Below are 17,989 nucleotides of genomic sequence, written 5' to 3' on the forward strand. Positions count from 1 at the left end.
CCTTTGCCCTCATATGGCCTTATTAGAAGGACACTGGTCATTATATTTAGAGCCTACTCCAATCTTAACCTCATCTTAATTTGATTATATGTGCAAAGATGCTGTTTCAAAACTAAGGTCACATTCACAAGTTCCAGAGGTTTGCACTTCAACATATCTTTTTAAGTGATGCGGTTCTACCCACAGCATCGTGATTCTATAATGACATAGCATAGGTGGATTCCACAGTGTAACTGAGAGACTAACCCAAGTAAAGATGATTGAAGGAGTGGTACTCTATTAATAAGCATAACAAGAACATGGTAGAAGCAGCTCAATAAGTGAGAAATGTTTGTCATTTTGTGCTGAATATAGCAATCATGTACACAAATAGTATAAGTTCTCTCAGTCATTCAACATTTTATCAGTTCAAGGGTAAAATTCTTTTGGATATGAGATGTCCAGAAGTTTTTCTTCGTATGCATACAAGTGCACTTTACTGCCATTTCCCACTCCTTCTTAAATTCTATTACTTTCAAACACTGGCAAATCTTTTTTCCCATTTTGAAAAAGGATGAAATTTCTGCAAATTTTCACTGCAAGCCATCATACTACTGACAGGGACTGGAACACGGAATTGAAAGAAAAACTCATTTCTTACTACACTCTTTTTACCTATTTGAATTTATAATCTGCCTATATTACCTATTTAAAATAATTAAATGTTAAAAGTTACCTGATATCGACCCACTTATACCGTCCATCTCTCTATTTGTAAGTTCCATCTACTTAACAAAAGCCTCTTGCCAAGCAGAATGTCTTCATCAATCTCCAAACCTCATGAATATTTCTATTCTGAATATTTTTTCATTCTTTCTTAGGAAATTTGTCTCTAGACAATGAAATGTTGTTAAGGAATAGTCTAAGTGTGAAAGGCTGAGAAATCCTTGAATAAATCTGTTAACTGGACTATTTTACATTTGTTCCCTTTATAAATAAGATTTACAGCCTCATAAAAATACAAGGAAAACATGAAGCAGACAGGAATCATATGCCAAATTATAAATGATAGGGCATAATAGAAATAAAACCAATTCATAAAGAGTTGTACATAAATCTCGAGGTAAATGAAAGAGTCATTCTTTGAAATGAGTTCAGAGTTGCACAAAATAAGATGATATCCCTCCAATTCTATAAAGTTATGTCTCTATTATTTTATGAAAACATGAGATATATTTATAAACTCTTTCTACTCATATGGTAGTGAAAAGGTTATATGAAAGAGCTTGAACTCAAAATTCCTTGGTTGGATTCCCAGTTCTACCCAATTCTACCTGCATAATTTGAGGAATCACCAACCTTGGTATTCCTTTCCTCACTTATAACATCGCTGCTAAGCATTATGAGACACATATGTAGCATGATGCCTTGTAAACTATAAATGTAGGTATTACTAATAAACAGAAATGTAAGTATTAATAATAAAAACCACATCTCTCAAAGGTAAAACAAAATACTATGAAAATGTTTTTTCTGTCACTTTAGGATTCTCTAATGCTGTCATAATTTTGTAAACACTCTAACATATTCAAACTGCAAAAGAATAAAATTATACCAGAAATTATTGCTGACTAACAGCAAGACATTAGTAAAACTTTACAATAAGTTACCAAATATATCATGGGCATGGCTGGATGTGTGTGTATACATGTGGCTTTGAATATAACCGAAACATCAGCTGTAAACCAGTGAAACTCAGAAGCTCTTGGATTAAAATTCATAAATTATCCAGCTACTGAAGGGCACATGAAAAAGATGGTCCCCAGCCTTACCTAAGAAATGAGGCTGAAACCATGCTATCAATGTAAGGCATTTGGCAGTTTAAGGTATATGCAAATATTTAGAAAAGAGAGAGATTCATTGACACCTTAAGATGATGCCATGAAACAAGAAAGAAAATGCTTCTCTGAGAGAGTGGAAGAAAGAGGAGAGTGACACACTGCGGGATCTGTGATAATCGGAATCCTAAAATGATCCCATTGCCCCTCATCCTGTATAACTCTATTCCCTTGTGTGTGGGGAGAACCTATGAATATAAGATTTCACTCCAGTCATTGTTACATTGCATGACAAAAGAGATTTTGCAGCTATAATCAAGGTCCCAAATCTGTTAACTGAGTAAATCAAAAGGTAGGTTACCTTAGTTGTTCTGACCTAATCAGGTGATCCCTTCAAAGCAAGAATTTTCTCTGGTTGGCTTAAGAGAAGGAAAGCAAATACTGTAGCCATGTTGCAAGCTGTCTACAGAGAGGGGTGGCCTTCAATTGCTTACAGAGGTGCCCAGACAACAGCTAGAAAGAAAACATGGACATCGGTCCTGGAGCTGCAAGAAATTAAAATCTGCCAACAACCTGAACGAACTTGTAAAAGGTCCCTAAACCCAGATAAGAACCACAGCAAAGCTGGCACTGGGATTGCGGCCCTTAAGACTCAAACAGAGAGTTCAGCTAACCCGTACCCAGACTCCTCGCCCTGGAAACCCTGGGATAATACATTAGCAGTGTTATAAGCTTCTCACTTTGTGATAATTTGTTACATAGCAATAGAAAACTAAGACAGTAGCAGAACTGTGGAATCTGACTTCCCTCTCCAAATGCCTAGTATTGGTTTTTGTTTTTGAAGAAGGCATACACAAAAACGTAGCTTCTGAATGACATGTTTGACATTTGAATGTTTACGCCTAGTGAGTTGACATTAACAGATGTTTAAAAATGACAATTTTGTCATAAATCAATTCTCCTCAGTTGCAGAGTAATTTCTTCCTGTTTATCACAGAGATTAAAAAGATTCTTAAATATTCAAGTTGACATCTCCTCTGGAAGATGCTACACCAGATTGCAAACTTTAATCACTGTGCATTTAGGCGTATAATTTTCTGAGATTTTTATGCCTGACAGAAATGCTCTTACCTAATATATGCACATATACTAGAAAGAATAATAGAATTTAAATCAATAATTATTCAGTGGGCACCTTCTATATATCAGATACCACGTTAGGTGCTGGAATCAAAGACAAATTCTCAACCACTGATTACAAGCAAAGACTACGGTTAATGGTGAACTGTTAGAAACATTGCCATTAAAAGTAGAAACAGAGTACCCCCCATCACTACGCTATTTGATGTGGTTCTAGAGGTTGTCCTAACCATGAAGCTAAACAAGAAAAAATAAAAATATGGAACGGTTGGAAATGAGGGAAATAAAAATTGACATTATTATCAGACAATGTGACCACCTACAAAATAATCCTACAAGAAACTATAGACAAATTATTACAGTTAATTGGATGTAATGTACCAAATATATTCCTAAACTAGCAATAAATAGCTGTATAATATAATTTTAAGAAATATCCTTTGTAATAATAGCAACAAAAATGTCAGGTACCTAGAAATAAATGTAGCAAAGGATATGTGAGACATTGTAAGACTTTACGGAATTACATTAAAGGAGACCAATTCACATAAAGACACACATTCTGCCCAAATTAATCTTTAAAACTGATATAGTTTCAACTAAAAATCCAAAGAAAATTTTACTAATTCGACCAGCTGATTCTAAAATTTATATGAAAAAAATCAAAGGGCCACTAATAGCCAAAACCATTTTGAAAAAAAATACAAAAAATATGATAGGGGAGAGGGGGCTTACCCTACCTAACATGAAGACTTATAATACAGTTTAAATGGTATACTATGACCTCAGAAGTAGATAAATAGAACAGAAGAAAGAACCAAAAACAGGTATGTATTGAGAAACTTGATATTTCACCATAAAGAAAAGTTGAAATATCCAAAAAAAAAGTTTGTTAATAACTGGTTTTCCAGTTATCTCAAGATAAGTAAAAAACCTACATATAAAAGGAAATTTTTATATAGGAGAGCTTAAAAATTGAAAAACAAAAAAAGAAAAAAAAAACACAAAAACTTTTTCCCGGATAGCCACGACAATCCTAAGCAAAAGGAACAAAGCTGGAGGCATCACACTACCCTGCTTCAAACTATTCTACAGGGCTACAGTAACCAAAACAGCACAGTACTGGTACAAAAACAGACACATAGACCAATGAAACAGAATAGAGAGCGCAGAAATAAGCCTGCACATCTACAACTGTCTGTTCTTTGACAAAGTTGACAAAAACAAGCAGTGGGGAAAGGACTCCCTATTCGATAAATGGTGCTGGAATAACTGGCCAGCTATATGCAGGAGATTGAAACTGGACCCTTCCTTACACCATATACAAAAATCAACTCAAGACGGATTAAAGGCCTAAATGTAAAACTCTAAAAGCCCTGGAAGACAACCTAGGCAATACCATTCTGGACATAGAAACAGTCAAAGATTTCATGACGAAGATACCAAAGCAATTGCAACAAAAGCAAACATTGACAAATAGGATCTAATTAAAATTAAGAGTTTCTGCACAGCAAAATAAATTATCATCAAAGTAAATGGACAACCTAGAGAATGGGAGAAAAATTTTGCAAACTATGCATCTGACAGAGGTCTAATATCCAGCAACTATAAGGAACTGAAACAAATTGACAAGAGAAAAACAAACCACCCCATTAAAAAGTGGACAAAAGACATAAACAAACACTTCTCAAATGAAGACATTTATGAGGCCAATGACCATATGAAAAAAAGGTCAACATTACCGATCAATAGAGAAATGCAAATCAAAACCACAATGAAATACCATCTAACACCAGTTAGAATGGCTATTACTAAGAAGCCAAAAAATAATAGACACTGGCAAGGTTGCAGAGAAAAAGGAACACATACATTGTTGGTGGGAGTGTAATTTAGTTCAATCATTGTTGAGAGCAGTGTGGCAATTCCTCAAAGACAGAAAAACCATTCAAGCCAGCAATTCCATTACTGGGTATATACCCAAAGGAATACAAATAGTTCTATCATAAAGACACATTCATGCAATTGTTCATTGCAGCACTATTAATAATAGCAAAGACATGGAAACAACCTTAATGCCTATCTATGGTAAACTGGATAAGAAAATGTGGTACATATATACTATAGAATACTATGCCGTCATAAAAATGAATTAGATCATGTCCTTTGCAGGAACATGCATGGAGCTGGAGGCCATTATCCTTAGCATACTAATGCAGGAACAGAAAACCAAATACCTCATGTTCTCACTTATAAGTGGGAGCTAAATGCTGAGAACACACGGAAACATAGAAGGGAACAACAGACACTGGGGCTTAGTGGAGAGAGGAAAGTGGGAGGAGGGAGAGAATCAGGAAAAATAACTAATGAGTACTAGGCTTAGTATGTGAGTGACAAAATAATCTGTACAACAAACCCGCATGACAAAAGTTTACCTGTATAAAAAACCCGCACATGTACCCCTGAACTTAAAAGTTAAAAAAAAAGAAAAAAGGTCTACAAGATCTCCTAAAATAAACCATAAGTAATTTATAAAAATTTAAAATTTTTGAACATTAAGAGTCCCCATTTTCTAAAGTGAAAAGACCAGACATAGACTAAGAAAACTTATCTGAAACCCTTTTATATAGCAAATGATTAATATCCCAAATATATATTTTTAAAAACTTTGGTAAGAAAAACAGTCCAAAAGAATAATGGGCAAAAATTGGAAAAAGTAGTTGACTTTACTAGTAATGAAGGAAACACTAATGAAAGCTACAGTGAGAATTTTTACACATCCATCCAATAAATAAAAATTTAAAAATCAAGTAATAGTAAACCAGTGTATAGTTTGGTGCAAATCACTTTGGAGAACAATTTGAGAACATCTGATAAAGTCGAAGATGCACAGACCCAATAACTTGCAGTTCTGCTGCCAAAGAAATTTTTGCAAATATGACCACGGATTATTATACAAACATTACTTGTAAAACATTTGGATACAACATAAATGCCCATCAATGACAGAAAAGGTATGTAATTTGTGGTATATTTATACTTTGGAAAACCACATGGCTATAAAAAGAGTAACACAGAACCACATGTACTAAAATAGGAAAACCTCACAGTGGCAGAAGGATAACTAAAGTACTAATATTTATTTGAAGTTTTGAAACTCCACTATCTTGTTATGGGATGAATACAAATGTGATTAAAATAATGACAATGCATTTGGCTTAAAATGTTAAGTACCAAATACAGAATAGTGGTTCCTTTGGTTTGAAGAGGAAGGAAGGAGGGAATGTGATTGAGTTTAACATTTAAGAGAAAGACAACATTGCCCATCTAAATAACCAGGTGTCTGGCAGAAAGAAATATCCCTACCCTAAAACGAGTTCTAATTAATGAATGCACTTGGATCCATGGAACTTCTGGATCAAAAATATCAAAGGCTTCATAATGCCAAGAAAGTGCTAGCCAAAGTGATTTCTGTTTTGAAATTATTCTAATGAGATACGTAAGTCAAATAATAGTATCTCTTTTTCATTCTTGGGCTTAAAACAATACATATTACAATAATGGCATGTGGCACAATTATTTTTCTCAAAAAAAAGTAAACTCAAAATACACAATAGCTGTTGTCAAGGGTAGTTGTTAGGACATCTTCTTTTAAAGTTTATAAACAATGTTCTTGAAAATTTTTAATCAAATCAAACTTTGTTTTTTCCAAACGGTTCTGTTATGAAAAATTATAAACATATAGAAAATTGATAAACTACAATAAACCAGATTTTTTCAGTTTCACTTTTAACTTTTCAGTAGAAAAGACTTCAGAAGTTTTCTTGTCATAAAAAATGTACATGCTTACAAAAACAAAAATTGACAATGGGTCCTAATTAAACTAAAGAGCTTCTGCAGAGCAAAAGAAACTATCATCATAGTGAACAGGCAACCTACAGAATGGAAGACAATTTTTGGAATCTGACAAAGTCCTAATATTCAGAAGCTACAAGGAATTTAAACAAATTTACAGGAAAAAAAGAAATAACCCCATCAAAAAGTGGACAAAGGACATGAACAGACCCTTCTCAGAAGACATTTATGTGGCCAACAACCATATGAAAAAAAACTCGACATCACTGATCATTAGAGAAATGCAAATCAAAACCACAATGAGATACCATCTCACACCAGTCAGAATGGCAATTATTAAAAAGTCAGGAAACAATAGATGCTTGTGAGGCTGTGGAGAAACAGGAATGCTTTTACATTGTTGGTGGGAATGTAAATTAGTTCAACTATTGTGTAAGACAGCGTGACGATTCCTCAAAGATCTAGAACCAGAAATATCATTTGACCCAGCAATTCCATTACTGGGCATATATCCAAAGGAATATAAATCACTCCATTATAAAGATACATGCACACACATGTTTACTGCAGCACTATTTACAATAGCAAAGACATGGAATCAACCCAAACGCCCATTAATGATAGACTGGATAAAGAAAGTGTGGTACATATACACCATAGAATACTATGCAGCCATAAAAAGGAATGAAATTATGTCTTTTGCAGGAACATGGATAGAGCTGGAAGTCATCATTCTGAGCAAACTAACACAGGAACAGAAAAGCAAACACCCCATGTTCTCACTTATAAATAGGAGCTGAACAATAAGAACGCATGGACACAGGGAGGTGAACAACATACACTGAGGCCTGTCGGCAGGGAGGGAGAGCATCAGGATAAATAGCTAATGCACGCAAGGCTTAATTCCTAGGTGATGGGTTGATAGGTGCAGCAAACCACTGTGTCACATGCTTACCTAAGTAACAAACCTGCACGTCCTGCACATGTACCCCAGAACTTAAAATTAAAATTAAATTTAAAAAAATCCCCCCAAAAAATATACATGCTTAAATTAACAAACACACATAAATTTGGCTTAATGAATTAAAGATTACTACATTTTTTAAAAAATCATAGACAAGCGGCTGGGTGTGGTGGCTCACGTCTGTAATCCCGGCACTTTGGGAGGCCAAGGCGGGTGGATTACCTGAGGTCGGGAGTTCCAGACCAGCCTGACCAACATGGTGAAACCCCATCAATACAAAATTAGCTGGGTGTGGTGGCGCATGCCTGTAATCCCAGCTACTCAGGAGGCTGAGGCAGGAGAATCGCTTGAACCCGGGAGGCAGAGGTTGCAGTGAGCTGAGATCATGCCATTGCACTCCAGCCTAGGAAACAACAGCAAAACTCTGTCTCAAAAAAAAAAAATTATAGACAATAACATACTCAAAGGGGTAAAGCTTGACAAGGTAGCAAGAAGCAGAGATTTTGCCAATTGCCAAGTATGCCTATTGCAACTCTACATTCAGGAACCAGGAAAGAAATTACCAGCTAACTTCTACCTCTATCTAAGCCTTTGTCTATCACCTGGCCACCATAAGCTCCCATTTGACTGGTACAGTATAGCAGGTTTGGAGTGCCCAGGAATAGCATCAGTTCATATTAAGTGTCTAGGAATATCTGAAAAGTCTGGGTATTTCCTGTTTCCCAGTACACAGTCACGGTCTAGGTATTTCCTTTTTCCCAGTGCACAGTCCTGCTAGTAAGTCACCCTTTGGGAAAGAATCAGGGGAAATTTTACATTCTATATTTGGTTCTGCTGTAGCACCCTTCTTCAAAAGAACCTGGCCTCCCCTTGAATCAGGGGGTTCTAACCTGTGAACTGGTTTAGCTCTAAAAAGTACATAGAAATCCATCACTCTCCACTAGGTGGCTCAAGTCAGGTTTTTAGCCACCAGACCTGCAGTTTCTGTTTTATAAATTAAGCAGCTTTTTAGTAGGCTGCTCATCATTTTCATTTCTGGTAACCACATGGTCAATTAGTCACTACCAAAAATTCCTGCAGGTCTAAATAGTCTGATTACCTTTACAGTAATCAGAATCTGCCAGCCTTTATAACAAATATGGCTGCTTTATCTTTGGCAGTTAAGTATTGTCCATTGGCCTCTGCTCTTTCAGGGTCCCATCATCCCTATTGGAATCAGGGAACCCATCACAATGGTGGTATTTCCCACCATCATATGTGGCTTACATATGAGAGCCACTACAGTGTTCTTCAGAGTGTGGGTGTTCCCCTCACTAATGTGTTTCTCACTGCTTTCAAGGGAGTATCCTCTGAGTCTCCTCAGACAATACAGTTGAGGGTAGAGGGACACAGTACCCATATAACAAATCATTCCTGTTCGAAGTCTTTGGAGTCCTAAACTTTTAGATTCCTTTCTGCACATGTGAAGTCAACAAACATTTTCCGTAAAGGACCAGATTGTAAATATTTTAGGCTTTGTGAGTCAACAGTCCAAACAGAAGAGATTCTGTCACAGAGGGATTAGAATTGCTGTATCTGGAAAAGACAGAACAATGTCAATGTTCAACTTCCAAAACTGCAACCCAAAATGAGAGATTTTATAAGTTCCAAAATCTCTTTCTTTCAAATGAAAAGTAAACCCTTGGGATCTGAAAATAGGGCTTTATTAGAAGCCATAGTGTAAAGAATACTTGAGATATAATATCAAGGAAGTCCCACCAGAGATATTAGAGTCTGCTAAGGGAAAGGATTGAAGTAGGGAAGTGGGATGGTGCTGATGAAGATGCAACACCCTTCCCAACCCATGGACTTCAGTCAAAGGGAAAAGAGATTCCTAAATGGGTGGAGAAGGAATCCAAAATTATCTGGGAGGCTGCTCTGTCCTTCTCAGTGTAGCATGGCTGAGAGGTATTAGTCCATGATCAGAGAGCAGTGAGTATTTAAGAGTAGCCTGAGGTAGCACCAATTCTCCACAGCTGACTTATGATTCCCAAGGGCTCAGAGATGTGGGATTTGTAGGAGTGCTGAGAAGGATGCTGGACAACTAGAGATCTGCAGTCAAGACAGGAGATATGGGGCAGGCACATCACAACAGTGACAAATGGTAGGAACCATGGACTTAGGCAGAGAGCACTTACAGATGAGTGTTATAAGCATACCTCTGCAAGATTAGACCAGACCAATCAACTTCACTTCAGTGGAGACTAGCATGAGACCGAAAAAAAGGCAAAAAAAACCAATAGTGGCCACCAAAAGTAACCAAGAGTAAGCCACACACACATGCACACCCCTAGACAGTCTCCAGAAATGGAGGAAAGGGAAGAGAGATGTCAGGTTTGAGCCCAAACTGAGGTTCAAGGGGGAGTTGGTGGATGACTGGTAGGTAGTTGAAAGAACACTCAGGGGGCTGCAGTCAGGTGAAATATGGCTTTATTCTCTCTCTGGGCACAAGCCTTTGTTTCGGCTGCCTGCTCCTGCCACAGCCCTTCTCAGCAGCCAGCTCTTCGGCTCCTGCTGCCCCAACGCATACAGCTGCACTCCCTGGAGCACGCACCATTTCCTGGCTCCTCGCTGTCTGCCTGCAAGGTGGTTAGCTCTGGCTCTCTCTTACAGAGTCAGCAGCTTTACTCTCTCTCTCTCCTGCCTCGTGGGAGCCGGTGGCAGCAGGGCAGTTACACTCCTTACAGACAACAGTGGCTCAGAGCCAAGTATGAGCTTAACAAACAGGTTACATAATGCATGGGATTGTGCACCTGTGCTCCAATCCCACTCATCATGCTGTACTGGATGTTTATCTTGGCCTATTCTTGACCACAGCATATCCATTTTCCTTACAAGAGGCCTTTGATAGAGGGGAGAAACAGCCTTTCAGGAAGGTTGAACTTTGAATTAACTGTTTCCCCCAAAGAAGCTATTCTAGACTGAAAAGACCAAATAACCTTTAATAAGGCAAGATTAAGTGTACTGACCCTTCACTCACCCCAGACACACTATTTACAGGACTCCAAAGATCATTCCTCAGAACAAAGGGATACTACTTGTTTTGGCCCATTTTGTTTGTTAGGTGTGACTTTTAATACAATAGCCCAGTAGGGTCAGGTGTTGCTTAATTAAAGTGATGGGAATTATTGTTTTGACAAAGTCAAAGACTGTTCGCAGATGTGGGTTTTTAACCCACCTTTTAACAAATATTCCCACCAGTCAAGGAAAATTTGTTGAATTTTGCTAGTTTCCATGTATTAAAAGTTGGAAGTTTGTTTTGTTTTCTATTTTCAGTCTCTTCTCTGACTTTACCTTTTGTTAAGATCTCACCCTTCTTTAAAACAGCAACCTTCGCTAGACTATTTTTCCCTATTAAGCATGTTATTTCTTTCCCATCTTCCTGATTAAAGATTTTTAATGAACTCCCCATCACTCATATTTTCGTCATTAATTCTATTTATAATCCCTTGTATTTTACATTCTATTCGCACAGCTCTTGACTGCCTTATCATAGGTGGTTCCCACACTTCTTAACTCTCTCCTTTGAATCCACCTTTTACACCATGTGTATGGTAAACACCCTGATAGCAATGACATAAGCATACCCTGAAAATGCTCCCATATGGCAGACACACCTGCGTGTGTGTTCTGAGCTAAGGAATCCGGGAGTGGCCAACCCAGAGATTCATTCCTTGTCTATTAGGAACATCTGAGCCCTCGGAGCATCCCATGGGAACATGGGCCACACACGGGCCCATTTGGAGCACATGAAGGTTGCCAGGTGCAGGTCATTAAGGGATGATGGTGTTAAGTAAAAATGCTATATAAACCACGAGCTGTTTGCAAGCAGTTATGGTTTTCCTGGCCAGCTCACTGCCACAGGGCCATGCAGATATCTTGTCCAGCCCACCACCACTGGATTCTCTCTCCCCTGTATATAAGTGCCCAGTACAACCCCATGTCTCGTTTGCTGGCTCTGGGTCTCTTTTTGGCTTCTTGAATCAAAATGTACTCAGGGGGTTTACCCTACACCTGTTTAGAGAAAAAATTCCAAAGTCTTCAGTTGTTCCCACCTAAACCATTTAACTGTTTTACAAGGACTAGTATTTCTCAATCCTTAATTGCACACTAAAGACTCCTAGGAAGCTTGAAAAATTAATATAGAGTCCTGAGCTCTACAACAGGGCAAGTAAATCAGAATATCTCAGAGTGAGGCCCAGCTATCAATAGCTTTTAAAAGCTCTCCAAGCTATTCTCATGTGCAGTGAAGGTTGAGAATCATTTATCTAGAACTAGATCAAGTCAAAGTTGGGCTAGATTGTCGTAGGCCTAGGGCAATGATGCATCACAATCACCTGGGGGATCTTGTTAATATTCCTGGATTTCAGACCAATTGAATTAAAATCTCTAGTGATGGGTGCCGAAGCCTCTTTTTAACAAGCTCTCCAGACATTCTTATTTAGCCAAATGGTCCTGGTGTGGTGACCAGTATTTGGGAAACCAATCACCTACCAATGTTTCTCAAGCTTTAAGGCACATAAGTATCACCTGAGAAATCTTGTTGATGTGGAAGTTTTAATTCAGTCGGACTATGGTGGAACCTGAGAGTCACTATTTCTTTTGGAGGGGAGGGGGGTGGTGGATGGAATCTTGCTCTGTCGCCCTGGCTGGAGTGCAGTGGTGTGATCTCGGCTCACTGCAACCTTCGCCTCCTGGGTTCAAGTGATTCTCCTGCCTCAGCCTCCCGAGTAACTGGTTTTACAGGCGTACACCACCAAGCCCAGCTAATTTTTGTATTTTTAGTAGAGATGGGGTTTCACGATGTTGGCCAGGTTGGTCTCAAACTCCTGACCCCAAGTGATCCGCCCACCTTGGCCTCCCAAAGTGCTGGTATTACAGGCATCCAGCCACTGCGCCCAGCCATACTATTTCTAATAAACTCCCAGGTGATGGTTATGCTGCAAGTCTATGGATCACACTTTTTTTTCTTTTGAGACGGTGTTCTCGCTCTGTCGCCCAGGCTGGAGTGCAGTGGCGCGATCTCAGCTCACTGCAAGCTCCACCTCCAGGGTTCACGCCATTCTCCTGCCTCAGCCTCCCGAGTAGCTCAGACTACAGGCGCCTGCCACCACGACTGGTTAATTTTTTTTTTTTTTTTTTTTTGTATTTTTAGTAGAGACGGGGTTTCGCCGCGTTAGCTAGGATGGTCTCAATTTCCTGACCTCGTGATCCACCCGTCTCGACCTCCCAAAGTGCTGAGATTACAGGCGTGAGCCACCACGCCCGGCCTGGATCACGCTTTTGAGTGACCAGCACTCAAATTACACAAACCCCATTTTTCCTGATAGGTACATTTCTTGACCCTTCCTTACTAGCATCATTTGCAGCTTTGCTCTGGTGGGGTAGTTGTGACTTTCTTTTTCTTTTTTTTTTTTTCTGAGACAAGTCTCGCTCTGTCGCCCAGGCTGCAGTGCAGCGGCGCGATCTCAGCTCACTGCAAGCTCTGCCTCCCAGGTTCACGCCACTCTCCTGCCTCAGCCTCCCAAGTAGCTGGTACTACAGGCGCCTGCCACCACGCCCGGCTAATTTTTTGTATTTTTAGTAGAGACAGAGTTTCACCATGTTAGCCAGGATGGTCTCGATCTCCTGACCTCGTGATCTGCCCACCTCGGCCTCCCAAAGTGCTGGGATTACAGGCTTGAGCCACCGTGCCGGGCCGTGACTTTCTAAAATGCCCTCTCCTTTCTTAGTGACCATACACCCCACAATACTCCCCTTACTCCAGCTCCACCTCAAATTCTGCCCGCTAAACCTCTCCTCTAAATTGCTAGAACATTTAGTGTCCAAACTAATTTTTCATGCTAAATAGCATACTTACCAATTATTTTTAAATGGTATGTTTTTCTTGGATCCCTAGTTTTCTTCAGTGACTATGCTGAGGATGTAGTAAGTATTTTTTAAAATACTGGCTAGTTAAACACTTCAATAGTTATATGGTAATTGTTCCCACTGTTACCTATTGGTTGAGAAAATACACATTAAAATATTACTATCAATTTGTTAATGTTTTTATATAAACATATTTTACTTGACAAAACAGCATGTAGGCACCTTAAAATAGTATTACTTTACCATTACTTTTAATGCAAAAACCCCAATTATTTTCACCAGCCTAATATTACAAAAGTGTGAGATATCATGAATTTGGACTGTTGACAAATAACTCAGAAACCTTTAGTTAGTATTCACACAAAAGGTTACTGACATAAAAGAGAGTCAGTCATTAAACAGTTGTCAACAAATATAACAAAAAGAGAATTTATAAAAGAAAGAGACAGGGTAGAAAAAACACACATAGACTATCTGAGAGCAGTGTGTTTTGTTTAACTTTTCTTTGGTAAGCTGATTGGCTGGAAGCCATCAAAAAGACAAATGTGGGCAGCCTTTCCTGGAGCAGATTGACCAGCCATTAGTAACAACTATTGTAGTGACTTCTGGATTCTCTGAGAAAGTAAGCTGAGCAGCATTCATGATAAGCTGCCTCTGTAGGATGCCTGCCACGTCCTTCTGTTAACATTTCCACTTTGGTTGGGCTAAACTTACACCATATGCCCCTTCAAATCTGAATTCTATCAGTAATTCTTAATCTTCCTTTTAATATGTAATAAGAATTTTGTGGCTCATCATGTCTTCCTACCTCAGATTGAGAATCCCCATTCTAAGGCACCATCCTCGTCATATTCTCATGTGCATGTCCAGTAGTTATCAAGCGACTCATAGACTTGGCATTCTGCTACTCACGTCACTCCAGGATTGACTCTTAGAAAACAGCAGAGTAATTTTTCCGGTATAAAAGAATGACAATACAACAGAAAAAGGGTCCTCACATGTTTTTGTGGCAATCCAGTTGCTACCAAATATTAATGAAGATATGCCATTATATCATTAGCCACATGCCATTTTAGACATATCATTGCCTAAGCCACTATGGTGACTTCTATAATTCTGATTGTTTCAGATTGATGACTTTGTCATCAATATGTTAGGCTGAGCTTAAAATTTCAAGTTTTTTGATATTGTCTTCATCTGAACATGTGAGTTATTAAAATTAATCAAAATAAATGTGTTATTATTGAAAGGTATAAGTGTTGAAAGACAATGTTCCATGGATCTCTTGTGTTTCTGCACCTCTTACGAAGCACAAAGAGGTAAGAAATACGACTCCACTTCTTTTTACTGGTGTCTACCTTTTAGTTCAATACATCTAGATGTAGACAATAGCATGCTAAGAAAAGTTAAACAATAAAAAATCATGAGAGAATTATTTTTCAGAAAATGTGTCACTTAAAATATGTAGTATATTGGGGCAGCATTTCAATATAATATTAAACATTTTAAATAAGTAATTTTTGAGTATATTGTAATCTAATTCCATTTAAGATTTCATTTTAATTTTATATAAATTAAAATAGTCATGTATAAACATGACTATCTCAGAATTCTTTAAATAGAATTGCCTTAAATATGTTGCTTATTCAACCCAAATTTCTAAGATATATGCTCTGATATAATAAAAGCCAAGAATACTATAATAGGAAACCTTAAGTATAAGAAAAACACCCTAATTTCTTGCTTATACAAATCAGCTCATCTGTATTTTCTAGGCTGATCACCCTAAAAAGTGGTCATAAACAGGAACATCCAGCCATAAAACTAGGGAGAACTTACAATCCAATAAAAATAGTGATTCTTATAGAGTACTTATTATGTCATAGGTAATATAACTTCATATATATATATATATATATATATATATGAATTGATTTAAGCCTAATGGTAAAATATGAGGTAGAAATTAACAGCCCTGCTTGTATGGATGATAAAGCTAAGGAATAGAAAATGTATAGAATTTGACCATGATCACAGTAAGTGGTATAGCCAGGAACTGAACTTAAATCTGGCACCAAAAATCTATGTACTAAAACACTGTGCTACACTATACACTAAACCACTATGTGACACAACTGCAGTTGCATTGCTTTCAAACTTGCCTCATGATTCAGTCCTTTCTATACACTGATATTTATTAAAGTGCCCATAGTGCCTTCTGTTAGGTACCATAGACAAACACAATGAAACAGGGTCCCAGCCTCCAGTAAACTTTTCCCCAATTATCTCATTAAATTGCTATTTATTTAATCTGTGTTCTTACCTTAAATTTATAATAATCTGATAGCTGTTAATGTAGAACTGGCAAATAAAAAGCCAGTATCGTCCTTACCAATATGAAATCTTAGAATGCAGGGCCTAGGACAAAATAAAATTATATATTGAATCACATTTATTAATCCCATTCACAGATACATATATATATATATATACCCCACCACCCCACCCACTCCTGTCCCACAAACAGACTCCTTCTTAAACTATTCAGAATTGCCACCTCTGATCATAGTGAGGCAGAAGACAAACTCAATGGTAGATTCAAAGTCATGTGCCTGAAGAAGTTCCATTTTCACAACTGTTTATAAGAAGTTCAAGAGGAATACTTTCTACTTACCTTTCTTCTGTACATCTTTTTTGTTTTGTTTTTTGTTTCAATGATTTTATTAACGTGCATAATAATCCTAGCAGACAACATGTATTCAACCAATGTTAATCAGTTCCCTAGGTTGCAACCCCATGATTTAATGGGTCATTTGATTTTCTTTTTTAAAAAAATTTTGATGTTTTCATTTATTTATTTTTAACTTTTATTTTAGGCTCAGAGGTACACGGGCAGGTTTGTTACATAGGTAAACTTGTGTCATGGGTGTTTGTTGTACAGATTATTTTGTCACCCAGCTACCAAGCCTAGTACCCAATAGTTATTTTTTCTGCTCCTCTCCCTCCTCTCGCCCTCTACCCTCAAGTAGGACCCAATGTTTGTTGTTCCTTTCTTTGTGTTCATGAGTTCTCCTTATTTAGCTCCCACTTATAAGTGAGAACATGAAGCATTTGGTTTTCTGTTCCTACATTAGTTTGCTAATAATAATGGCCTCCAGCTCCATCCATGTTCCTGCAAAAGACATGATCTCGTTGTTTTTTATGGCTGCATAGTATTCTATGGTGTATATTTACCACATTTTCTTTATCTAATCTGTCATAGATGGGCATTTAGGTTGATTCCATGTCTTTCCTATTGTGAATAGTGCTACAATGAATATTCACATGAATGTGTCTTATGGTAGAATGATTTATATTCTTTTGGGTGTATACCCAATAATGAGATTGCTGGGTCAAATGGTAGTTCTGTTTTTAGGTCTTTGAGGAATTTCCATGCTGCTTTCAATAATGGTTGAACTAATTTACACTCCCACCAACAGTGTATAAGTTTTCCCGTTTCTCTGCAACTTCTCCAGCATCTGTTATTTTTTGACTTTTTAGTAACAGCCATTCTGACTGGTATTACATGGTATCTCATTGTAGTTTTGATTTGCATTTCCCTAATGATAACTAATGTTGAGCTTTTTTTCATATACTTGTTGATCACATGCATGTCTTCTTCTGAGAAGTGTCTGTTCATGTTTTTTGCCCACTTGTTAATGGGGTTGTTTTTCTCTTGTAATTTGTTTAAGTTCCTTATAGATGCTGGATATTAGACCTTTGTCAGATGCATAGTTTGCAAAAATGTTCTCCCATTCTGTAGGCTATCCGTTTACTCTGTTGATAATTTCTTTTGCTGTACGAAAGTTATTTAGTTTAATTAGATCCCATTTGTCAATTTTTGCTTTTGTTGCAATTGCTTTTGGCATCTTTCTCATGAAATCTGTGCCTATTACTATGTTCAGGATGGTATTGCCTAGGTTGTCTTCCAAGGTTTTTATACTTTTTGGTTTTACATTTAAGTCTTTAATTCAGACCAAAAAAAAACCATTCAAAAGATAAATGAATCCAGGAGTTGGCTTTTTGAAAAAAGTAACCAGTAAAGAAGAAAAGAGAGAAGATCCAAATAAACACAATTAGAAATGACAAACGGGACATTACCACTGACCTCACAGAAATAAAAATAAACACCAAAAACTACTACAAACACCTCTACACACAAAAATTAGAAAACCTAGGAGAGATGGATAGATTTCTGGACACACACACCCTCCAAAGACTGAACCAGGGAGAAACTGATTCCCTGAACAGATCAATAATGAGCTCT

General features: G+C 37.6%; 1 long non-coding RNA gene across 1 annotated transcript in view; it reads right to left on the reverse strand.

Moving 5' to 3' along the window:
- Nucleotides 1–16,103, reverse strand: part of LOC129532130 (uncharacterized) — a 37,955-nt gene extending 21,852 nt beyond the window's left edge. Inside the window, exons 1-3 of the long non-coding RNA XR_008677758.1 lie at nt 16,007–16,103; nt 14,492–14,613; nt 13,673–13,810 (exon numbers count right to left, since the gene is read on the reverse strand). This is a non-coding gene — a long non-coding RNA (uncharacterized lncRNA). The remainder of the gene's footprint in view (nt 1–13,672; nt 13,811–14,491; nt 14,614–16,006) is intronic.
- Between the last annotated feature and the right edge of the window lie 1,886 nt (nt 16,104–17,989).

Source organism: Gorilla gorilla, chromosome 11 (assembly GCF_029281585.2).
Source record: "Gorilla gorilla gorilla isolate KB3781 chromosome 11, NHGRI_mGorGor1-v2.1_pri, whole genome shotgun sequence".
Classification (NCBI taxonomy): domain Eukaryota; kingdom Metazoa; phylum Chordata; class Mammalia; order Primates; family Hominidae; genus Gorilla; species Gorilla gorilla.